Source organism: Pan troglodytes, chromosome 1, assembly GCF_028858775.2.
Source record: "Pan troglodytes isolate AG18354 chromosome 1, NHGRI_mPanTro3-v2.0_pri, whole genome shotgun sequence".
Taxonomy (NCBI): Eukaryota; Metazoa; Chordata; class Mammalia; order Primates; family Hominidae; genus Pan; species Pan troglodytes.
In genome coordinates, this window is record NC_072398.2 from 198,570,044 (window position 1) to 198,580,605 (window position 10,562).

General features: G+C 45.5%; 1 pseudogene; it reads left to right on the forward strand.

The window, feature by feature from the left end:
• Positions 1 to 2,188: 2,188 nt before the first annotated feature.
• On the forward strand, positions 2,189 to 3,263 carry LOC129136820 (glyceraldehyde-3-phosphate dehydrogenase-like; annotated as a pseudogene).
• Positions 3,264 to 10,562: the final 7,299 nt, after the last annotated feature.

The window sequence follows — 10,562 nt, forward strand, 5'->3', positions numbered from 1 at the left end:
GACTTTGCTATATTTCCTAAGGATCCTACAACTACTGCAATATTCTGTGATCAAAGTCACTGCAAAACTACTGCAATTCTATACAAAAGGATCTTCTAGGCCACAGATAGCTCAGGAATGAAGGGGTGGGTCTCTCCGGTGGCTAAATAACTTGAACATCTGTTGCTGACTGAAGGCAGATGGAACCTAGAATAGATAGTAAAGAAGGAAAGTCATAAATACAAGATCAGCCTTAGACTGCTTTATATGGGGGGGGGGGGCGGATTATAGTCTCTACTTGAATTTCTTTCCTTGATGTAGATATTTACATATTTCAAATACTTTTGCTTCTCTTTCTTCTCCCTTTCTGCCACTATCGTCTCTAGGTGGTTTTATAGGGAGATTAACTTCACCATTCAGTGATGGATTGCAGATTCCTAAGCAGGAATTCTGAGAGCCGGAGGACTGTCGTCAAGGCTTTGGATGCCTTCTTTGGAGAGTAATTAAAACAGTGTTTTTAATTACAGAAGTGGTAGCTACTTTATGCTAATTGGGAAGCAAGTCTAAGTTCAAAACACAGAGTATATGTGTTTGGCAGCAAATGGGGAACAGGACAGTTGATGTTCGGGCTATCTGCATCCAAGCCCAGTCTCCCTTTTGGGAAAAAACCCTCACTGTTGTAGTAAGAATATTCCACTTCCTGCCTCCCACCTCCCTTATACAGAAGCCAGAGGGAGCTAGATCTTTCCCCACTCCCAGAAACAGCCAAGAAGGAGGCTTATGGTGTGTGAGTCCCAAAAACAATGCTGGAGGTGCCCAAAAGAATATTATTATTGACTGAATGCGGTGGCTCACGCCTGTAAGTTTAGCACTTTGGGAGGCTGAGGCGGGTGGACTGCTTAAGCCCAGGAGTTCAAGATCAGCCTAGGCAACATGGCAAAACCCTGTATCTATAAAAATACAAAAATTAGCCAGATGGTGGCGTGTGCCTGTGGTCCCAGCTACTTGGGAGGCTGAAGTGGGAGGGTGGCTTGAGCCCAGGAGGCAGAGGTTGCATTGAGCCGAGATCGTGCCACTACACTTCAGCCTGGGAGACAGAGTGAGACCCTGTCTTAAAATATATATATATTGCCAGGTGTGATGGCACATGCCATGTGATGCATGTGATGAGTAATCCCAGCCACTCAGGAGGCTGAGGCAGGAGAATCGCTTGAACCCAGGAGGCAGAGTTTGCAGTGAGCCTAGATCGCGCCATTGCACTCCAGCCTGGGCAACAAGGGCAAAACTCCATCTCAAAATATATATATATATAATCTATATAATATATATTACATATTTTGCTATATTTCCTCTGAGCCAGTCCACAGTGCCATCTTTTGGGAACTCTGGTAACAGAGCCACCCTGGAGACAAAGTTCTTCTTTGCTCTTTGGGCTACAATATTCCACCCCTTTGGTGGTTCTAAGAATTCTATGAGACAACAGTGCCTAGCACACAAAGGATGCTCCCCTTTTGTCAATTATAAAGTGATACATAAATATATGGGAGTCTGGGGAGAACAGGGCTTTGCTCAAAATCACATAGGACATTAGGAGTACAATCAGGACCCGTGTATTCTGGTAAAAGTTTAACAATTGGCTTGGTGGAAGAAGGGGCATGATTTGTATTGTTTGTGGATTTTAATGATTAAACACTCCCACCTTCATCAATTTTAAGGTGCCAATGTGACATCAATCACTGAATGCAGAGTTGAGGAGAGATATCTCCTATTAGGCCGGGCATGCTGGCTCATGCCTGTAATCCCAGCACTTTGGGAGGCCGAGGCAGGTGGATCACCTGAGGTCAGGAGTTCAAGACCAGCCTGATCAACATGGTGAAACTCTGTCTCTACTAAAAATACAAAAAAATTAGCCAGGCATGGTGGCACGCACCTGTAAGCCCAGCTACTCGGGAGGGGGAGGCAAAAGAATCGCTTGAACCCGGGAGGCAGAGGTTGCAGTGAACCGAGATAGTGCCACTGCCCTCCAGCCTGGGCAACAAAAGTGAAACTCCGTCTCAAAAAAAAAAAAAAAAGTACACTATTATATAGTATTTCCACCATATAGATACAATAAATGTAAGTTACTTCAAGAACACAGATGAGCTCTCTGCTCTTGCCATACAACATACAGACACATCTCGTGTAGCACCAGCAGCAGCCTTGAGACATCATGGTGTGAGTGAAGGCCAGAGTAAATAGATGGGACCATATTGGAAGCCTGTTTACCAGGGCTGCTTTTAACTCTAGCAAAGTGGATAGTGTCACCATCTATGACCACTTCATTCAGGTCAACTCCATGGTCTACATGTTCTAGTATGACTCCACCCATGACAAGTTCCAAGGCACCATCAAGGCTAAGAACAAAAAGTTTGTCACCAATGGAAATCCCATCACCATCTTCCAGGAACAAAATCCCATCAAAATCAAATGGGCTGGTCCTGACGCTGATTATGTTATGAAGTCCACTGGCATCTTCACTGCCTTGGAGAAGGCTGGGGCTCACTTAGAGGGTGCAACCAAAAGGGTCATATCTGCTCTCTCTGTTGATGCCCCCATGTTTGTGATGGCCGTGAACTTTGAGAAGTATGAAAACAACCTTGTGATTGTCAGCAATGCTTCCTGTACTGCCAATTGTTTAGCTGCCCTGCCCAAGGTCATCCATGACAACTTTGGCATCATGGAGGGACTCATGGCCACAGTTGGTGCCAATATTGCCACCCAGAAGACTGTGGATGGCCTCTCTGGGAAACTGTGGCGTGATGGCCACAGGACTCTCCAGGACATCATCCCTGCATTTACCCACTCTACCAAGGCTGTGGGCAAGGCCATCCCTGAGCTTAACAGAAAGCCCACTGGCATGGCCTTCCATGTCTCCACTGCCAACATGTGGGTTGTAGACCTGATCTGCCATCTGGAGAGAGCTGCCCAAATATGATGACATCAAGAAGGTGGTGAAACTGGCATCGGAGGCCACCCTCAAGGGCCTCCTGAGCTACACAGAGCACCAGGTTGCCTCCTCCAACTTTAACAGAGACACCCACCTTTTCCACCTTCAATGCTGGGAATGGCATTGCCCTCAAAGACCACTTTGTCAAGCTCATTTCCTGATATGACAATGAATTTGGCTACAGCAACAGAACGATATACCTTATGGTCTACATGGCCTCCTAGGAGTAAGAGCCCTCTGAACCACCAGCCCCAGTGACAGCACGAGAGGAAGAGAGGCCCTCAGCTGCTGGGGAGTCCCTGCCAAACTCAGTCCCCCACCACACTGAGAATCTCCCCCTCCTGAACACTGTTTCCATGCCAGGCTCCCTGAAGAACGGGAGGGGACTATGAGACCGCACTTTGTCATGTACCATCAATAAAGTCCCCTGTACCCAGCCAAAAAAAGTAAAGTGAGCATAAATGATAGTGAAATATATAAAAGTAATTACATAGTGATGAGTTTGGGTTATTTATTACCTTTGTTTTTATTTTATTTATTTATTTTTTAGAAATGAGCTCTTGCTCTGTCACCCAGGCTGGAGTACAATAGAGTAATCATACCTCGCTGTAACCTTGAACTCCTGGGCTCAAGCGATCATCCTGCTTCAGCTGCCTGAAAAGTTGCGATTATAGGTGTGAGCCACCACACCCAGCTCTATAACTTATTTAATGGTAAGTTTATAAAATTTAATTAAATAATGTCCGTGTTCAACAACCAGCTTTTAAAATTCCTTTTTTTCTTTTTCTTTTTTTTTTTTTTTTTTTGAGACAGGGTCTCCCTCTGTCACCCAGGGTGGAGTGCAGTGGCTCGATCCCTGCTCACTGCAACCTCTGCCTCTCAGGCTGAAGTGATTCTGCTGCCTCAGCCTCCCAGGTAGCTGAGACTACAGGCGTGAGCCACCACACCCAGCCAAAATTCCTGAAATGTTAACAATCAGCTCTAGAGGGCTGAACTAGAACCATTCCATGGGCTTTTAGGCATTCCCTGTGCTGCCTGCATCAGCAACTTAGGCATTTTGGTCTTACACTGGGTTCTACAAATTACGCAGCCAGTCCTCCCTGCCAACTCTATGCTGGAATCTCCACAGCCAAACTGAGGGCGGCCTTGGGCCTTGGAAATTTCTGAAAGGCTTGAGTCACCTCCCAGGATTATCCCAGGCCTAGCAGCCTTCCACGGAGGAACCCCACCCTAGTCCAGAGGAGCCAGAAGGCCTCTCCTAGGAGCCGGGGAGATAGGGAGCCGGGGAGCCCGGGAGCCAGCTTCCCGTGAAGAATGAGTCCACAGCACCATCTGGTGGCACCTGGGTGTCAGGGCTCCCTGGGAGCAAAAGCCAGGATCCTGGGATAAGAATCACCTGCCAATTCTAATGGGGTGGGTAGGGGGAGTAGGAAAAAAATCATCTGCCAAAAGGGGTCCAGCAGTGTCAGAGGGGGGATTTTAGTCAAAGGAGGGTCTGAGGGTGCGGGATTTACCTGCATTCATACTTTGCCTAAGAGCTGCAGGAGACTGTAGAGGCCCCAAGGACAGTGAAAAAACTGAATTTCAGAGAGAAAAAGTGACAACTGCCCATAAACCAGTATTAAAATCTAGCTCTGCTGACTCCCAAACCAGTGTTCTTTCAACATACTGTTTAACTCAACAGATGTCCATTAGCCCTCTACCAGCGCCTAGCATTGTATTAGGCTCTGAGGACAGGGGTAAGGAGGTAAGACAATCATAATCACTACATGAGGACTTTATGCCTTGCAATGTGCTAGGTGTTTTATTTATTTTCTTTAGTCATTACAACAACTGGAATTAGTATCCCAATGTTAAGGATGAAGACATTGGCTGGGCACAGTGGTTTATGCCTGTAATCCCAACACTTTGGAAGGCCAAAGCAGGTGGATCGCTAGATCCCAGGGGTTCGTAGACCAGCCTAGGCAACATAGCAAGACTCCATCTCTACAAAAAAAAAAAAAAATTAAATTAGGCATGGTGGCACATGCCTGTGGTCCCAGCTACTCAGGAGGCTGAGGCAGGAGGATCACTTGAGCCTAGAAGGTTGAGGCTGCAGTGAGCCATGATCATGCCAGTGCCGTCCAGCTGGGGTGACAGAGTGAGACCTGCCTCAAAAAAAGAAAAGAAAAAAAAAAAAAGGATGAATATGTTTGATGCCAGAGGTTATGGCAGTGAAAGGAGCCAACGGTCAAGGTACTGGGGTGAACAGATAAGGAAGACCAAAGAAACCCAAGCAAAGGGTCCCACTGAATCCACAGTCACTAGGGACATCATGGGCGAGCACTCTGCTGGGCCTGGGGGTGAGGAATGAGACAAGGTGAAGATAACGAAGGACAGGATGCCTGCAGCTATCATCTGGGTGGGGAGGCAGGACATAAAGTTGGAAGAAGTTAAGACTAGCATGAAATGCACAGAAGCTTGATTTTATTAGACAGCCTTGGGTTCAAATCCGAGTTCTGCCATTTCCTAGCTGTGTTACCTTGAGAAAGTCACCCCATATCTCAGAATCTTAGCTTTTTCACTTTTATTTAAAAAAAAATAATAGAGGCCAGGCACAGTGGCTCATGCCTGTAATCCCAGCACTTTGGGAGGCTGAGGCAGGCGGATCACCTGAGGTCAGCAGTTCAAGACCAGCCAGGCCAACATGGCGAAACCCTGTCTCTACTAAAAATACAAAAATTAGCTGGGTGTGGTGGTGCACACCTGTAATCCCAGCTACTCAGGAGGTTGAGGCAGGAGAATCACTTGAACCTGGGAGGCTGAGGTCGCAGTAAGCCAAGATTGCACCACCGCACTCCAGCCTGGGCGACACAGTGAAACTGTCTCAAAATAATAATAATAATAACAATAGAGATAGGGTGCCATTATGTTGCCCATACTGGTCTCAAACTTCTGGGCTCAAGCAATCCTTCCATCTCAGCCTCCCAATATGCTGGGATTACATGAGTCACCGTGCCTGGTCACCTTCTTCATTTATAAAATGTAGATTAAAAATAGTTCCCACCTCATTGAGCTTTTGGGAAGGTACACTGTATAAAGTGCTCACCCCAATGGCACCGTTAGATCTGTTAACAGTAGCATTTAATCATTTGATCACATCATCTTCACAACACAAATCATTTCCTTATTCCAAACCTCTGGTGACTCTCCTCTGTCCATGAATTTTAAGTCCTGCATTCAAGGCTCTCAAGAATCGAGATGTTAATGACCTTTACAGCCTCACGTCCATCCTCTCTTTTCCTTTTTCTTTTTAGCTACTCCAGATTGCTCTAAATTAGTCCTGTCTTTGTCCTCACTCTCCTTGCATTTATTCTTTCATTCACTGAACAAATATCGAGTGTCTATTATGTACCAAACACTGTTGTAGGTGCTAGCCGTAGACAGGTGAACAAGACAGACAAAAATCCTGCCTTCATTGAGGTTGCATTTCTAGTCTGAAGGAGGCAAACAATTTTTTAAACAAAGTATAATATACAATATGTCAGAGAAGAGAAATGGGGGTGCTTGTTATGCAACTTGTGATTTTAAATAATGTGGTCATGGTGAGTAAGAAGATTATATTCAAGTAAAGATCTGAATGAGGTGAAAGTTAGAAGCACATAAATATCCGGAGGTAAGTGCAGTCTAAACAAAAGGAACAGCAAGTTGAAAGGCCCCAAGTCAGGAGAGTCCCAGAAATTTTCAGGGAATATCAAAGTAGCCAATGTGTCTGGAGCAGAGTGACTAAGGGGGCCAGTAATGTGAGGTCAGATCAACTATACGGGGCCTTAAAGGAGACTGTGAGGACTTATTGGCTTTTTCTCTGAGTGAAATAAGAGGACATTGCAGAACTTTGGGCAGAGGAAGGCTGTAATCTGGCATGTATATACATATATATATATATACACATATATACATATATACATATATACACATATATACATATATATACATATATACACATATATATACACATATATATACATATATATATATACACACACGTTTTTCTTTGTTTTAAAGACAAGGTCTCTCCATTGCACAGGCAGTAATGTAGTGGCATGGTCACAGCTCACTGCAGCCTCAACCTCAAAAAATTAGCCAGGGCTGGGTATGGTGGCTCATACCTGTAATCCTGGCACTTTGGGAGGACGAGGTGGGTGGATCGCCCAAGGTCAGGAGTTCAAGACCAGCCTGACTAACATGGTGAAAACCTGTCTCCACTAAAAATACAAAAATTAGCAGAGCGTGGTGGTGGGCACCTGTAATCCCAGCTACTTGGGAGGTTGAGGCAGGAGAATCGCTTGAACCTGGGAGGTAGAGGTTGCAGTGAGCCAAGATTGCTTGTCACTCCAGCTTGGGTGATGAGAAAGAAACTCTGTCTCAAAAAAAAAAAATTAGATGGGCGTGGTGGCATGCGCCTGTAGTTTCAGCTACTAGGAAGGCTAAGGCGGGAGAACTGCTTGAACCCGGGAGGCGGAGGTTGCAGCGAGCTGGGATCGTGCCATTGAACTCCAGCCTGGGTGGCAAGAGCAAAACTCCATCTCAAAACAAGCAAACAAACAAAAAAACACCAAATATCTGTTTGAGTACTTGCCTTCTATTCTTTTGGGTATATACTCAGAAGTGGAGTGCTGGATCATATGGTAATTTCTGTTTAATTTTTTTGAGGAAATGGCATATTGTATTCCATACCAATTGCATTCCCAGTGACGTATGTCTTTTAAAAGATTACTTTCAGGCAAATGAAGACTAGACTTAAGGAAGGCAAGAGTGGATGCAGAAATATTTGTTAAGAGGCTCTTGTAATTAACCATGAGATTGATTATGGTAGCTTGTATCTACATAATAACAGTGGAGGTGGTGAGAAGTCACTAGATTCTGGTTTTGTTTGAAAGGCAGAGCCAACTGGATTTGCTGATGGGATTAGTTTGGGAGTATGAAAGAAAGTGAGAAAGCAAGGATGACTCCTAGGTTTTTGGCTTGAGCAACTGGAATAATGAGGTTCCATTTACAAATGTGGGAAAGTTTGCAGGAAGATGAGGTGGATAAATCAAGAGTTTGTTTTGGGACATGTTAAAAATAATACACCTATTACACATGCAAATAGACAAAATGAACCTGATGTTCAGAGAAAATGTATGGGTTGGAGAGGAAATTTGAGAGCCATCAGCATATACATGGCATTTAAAAGTATGAGATTTGTAAGATGGCTCACACCTGTAATCTCAGCACTTTGGGAAGCCAAGGTGGGTGGATCACTAGAGGTCAGGAGTTTGAGACCAGCCTGGGCAACATAGTGAAGCATTGCTAAAGAAAAATTAAAAGTAAGGCAACACAGGGAGACCTCATCTCTATTTAAAAAAATAATAATAGCTGGGCTTCATGGTGCATGCCTGTAGTCCCAGCTACTCAGGAGACTGAGGCAGGAGGATTGCTTGAGTTCAGGAAGTCAAGGCTGCAGTGAGCCATGATCGTGCCACTGCACTCCAGCCTGGGCAACTGATACAGTTTGGCTCTGTGTTCCCACCCAAATCTCATCTTGTAGCTCCATAATTCCCATGTGTTGTAGAAGGGACCTGGTGAGAGATGACTGAATCATGGTGGGGGCGGGTTTTTCCCGTGCTTTTCTCATAATAGTGAATGGTTCTCATGAGATCTGATGGTTTTAAAATCGGGAGTTTCCCTGCACAAGCTCTCTTGTCTGCCACCACGTGAGATGTGCCTTTCACCTTCCTCCATCATTGTGAGGTCTCCCTGGCCATGTGGAACCGTGAGTCCAGTAAAACTCTTTCTTTTGTAAATTGCCCAGTCTCAGGTATGTCTTTATTAGCAGTGTGAAAATGGACTAATATGGCGACAGAATAAGATCCTGTCTTAAAAATAAAATAAAATGGGCCAGGAGCAGTGGCTCACGCCTGTACTCCCAGCACTTTCAGAGGCCGAGGTGGGTGGATCACCTGAGGCCAGGAGTTCAAGACCAGCCTGGCCAACATGGTGAAACCCCATCTCTACTAAAAATACAAAATTAGCTGGGTGTGGTGGTGGGCACCTGTAATCCCAGCTATTCTGGAGGCTGAGGCAGGAGAGTCATTTGAACCCAGGAGGCAGAGGTTGCAGTGAGCCAAGATCATGCCACTGCACTCCAGCCTGGGCAATAGAGTGAGACTCCATCTTAAAAAATAATAATAAATAAAATCATGAGACTTTATGAGAATATCTGGGGAATGACTATAAACATCAAAAAGGAGGAGGACACCAAGGGCTGAGCCTTCTCCCAGGGAATATCCCATTCCAGCAACAAGAAGGCAGTGAGAAGACAGCAAAGAATACTGAGATGCCAATGAACGGGGAAGAAAGTCAAGAGGGCATGATGTCCTGGAAGCCAAATGAAGAAAGTGGTCAACTGTGTCAAATAAGATGCGGATGTAAAACAAGAACTGAAAAGTGGCCATTCCTCTTGGCGACCTTAAGAAAGTTATGTCAGGCTGGGTGCAGTGGTTCATGCCTGTAATCCCAGCACTTTGGGAGGCCAAGGCGGGCAGATCACCTGAAGTCAGGAGTTCGAGACAAGCCTGGCCAACATAGTGAAACCCCATCTCTACTAAACATACAAAAATTAGTCGGGCGTGGTGGTGCACAACTGTAATCCCAGATACTCGGGAGGCTGAGGCAGGAGAATCGCTTGAACCCGGGAGGCAGAGGTTGCAGCGAGCCGAGATTGCACCACTACACTCCAGCCCGGGCGACAGAGCAAGACTCTGACTCAAAATAAATAAATAAATAAAATAGATGTTTCCGTCTTCCACAGGGAGGACCAAAAATAAATAAATAAATAAAATAGATGTGTCCGTCTTCCACAGGGAGGACGTGGGATGGTGGCGGAGCTGGCTGCAGCAGAGCTACAAATAAATATAAAATAAATAAAATAAATAAATAAATAAATAAAGTTATTTCAAAGGATTGTCTGAGAGGCAAAAACCTAACTGCAGTGAGTTCAAGAGAGAATGGGAGGAGAGGGGAGTTGCAGACTGTGAGTAGGCAACGCTTTTGCTGTAAAGGGGAGTAGGGAAACGGTGAGGGATATAGAGAGGGCTGGTTTTTGTTTGCCTTTGAGATGGGAGAAACAGCAGTACGGATGATGACAAGGATAATGCAGTCATCAGAGGGAAAAGAGATGAAGGGGGGATTACTAGATCTATGTCCTTAAGCAAACAAGAGGCGATGGGATCTACCGCACACGTGGAGGGGCTGACCTTAATTAAAGTCCAAAGTATGTGGGCTGTGGAATCTCCCTTCCAATCGCAGTAGAACTCAATCCAGGCGGTCTCCGGATTTCTCCAGACCACCTCCACCTGGCGTTGTTCTGAGCTGGGCCACCGAAAGTTGAGATTACTGAATGTGTGTGTCTCCCATTAACCCGTAAGCCCTCCAAAGGCTGCATCTAAGTCGCCTCTGAATTCTTCACATTCCTCCAAACTCTGGGCCACAGCCCCGCAATATGGGCTTATTGAATTAGCCCAAAGAGACACAAAGCAGCCTCTACGCAGCTGGTTTCACAAAGGGGGGCGGTCCT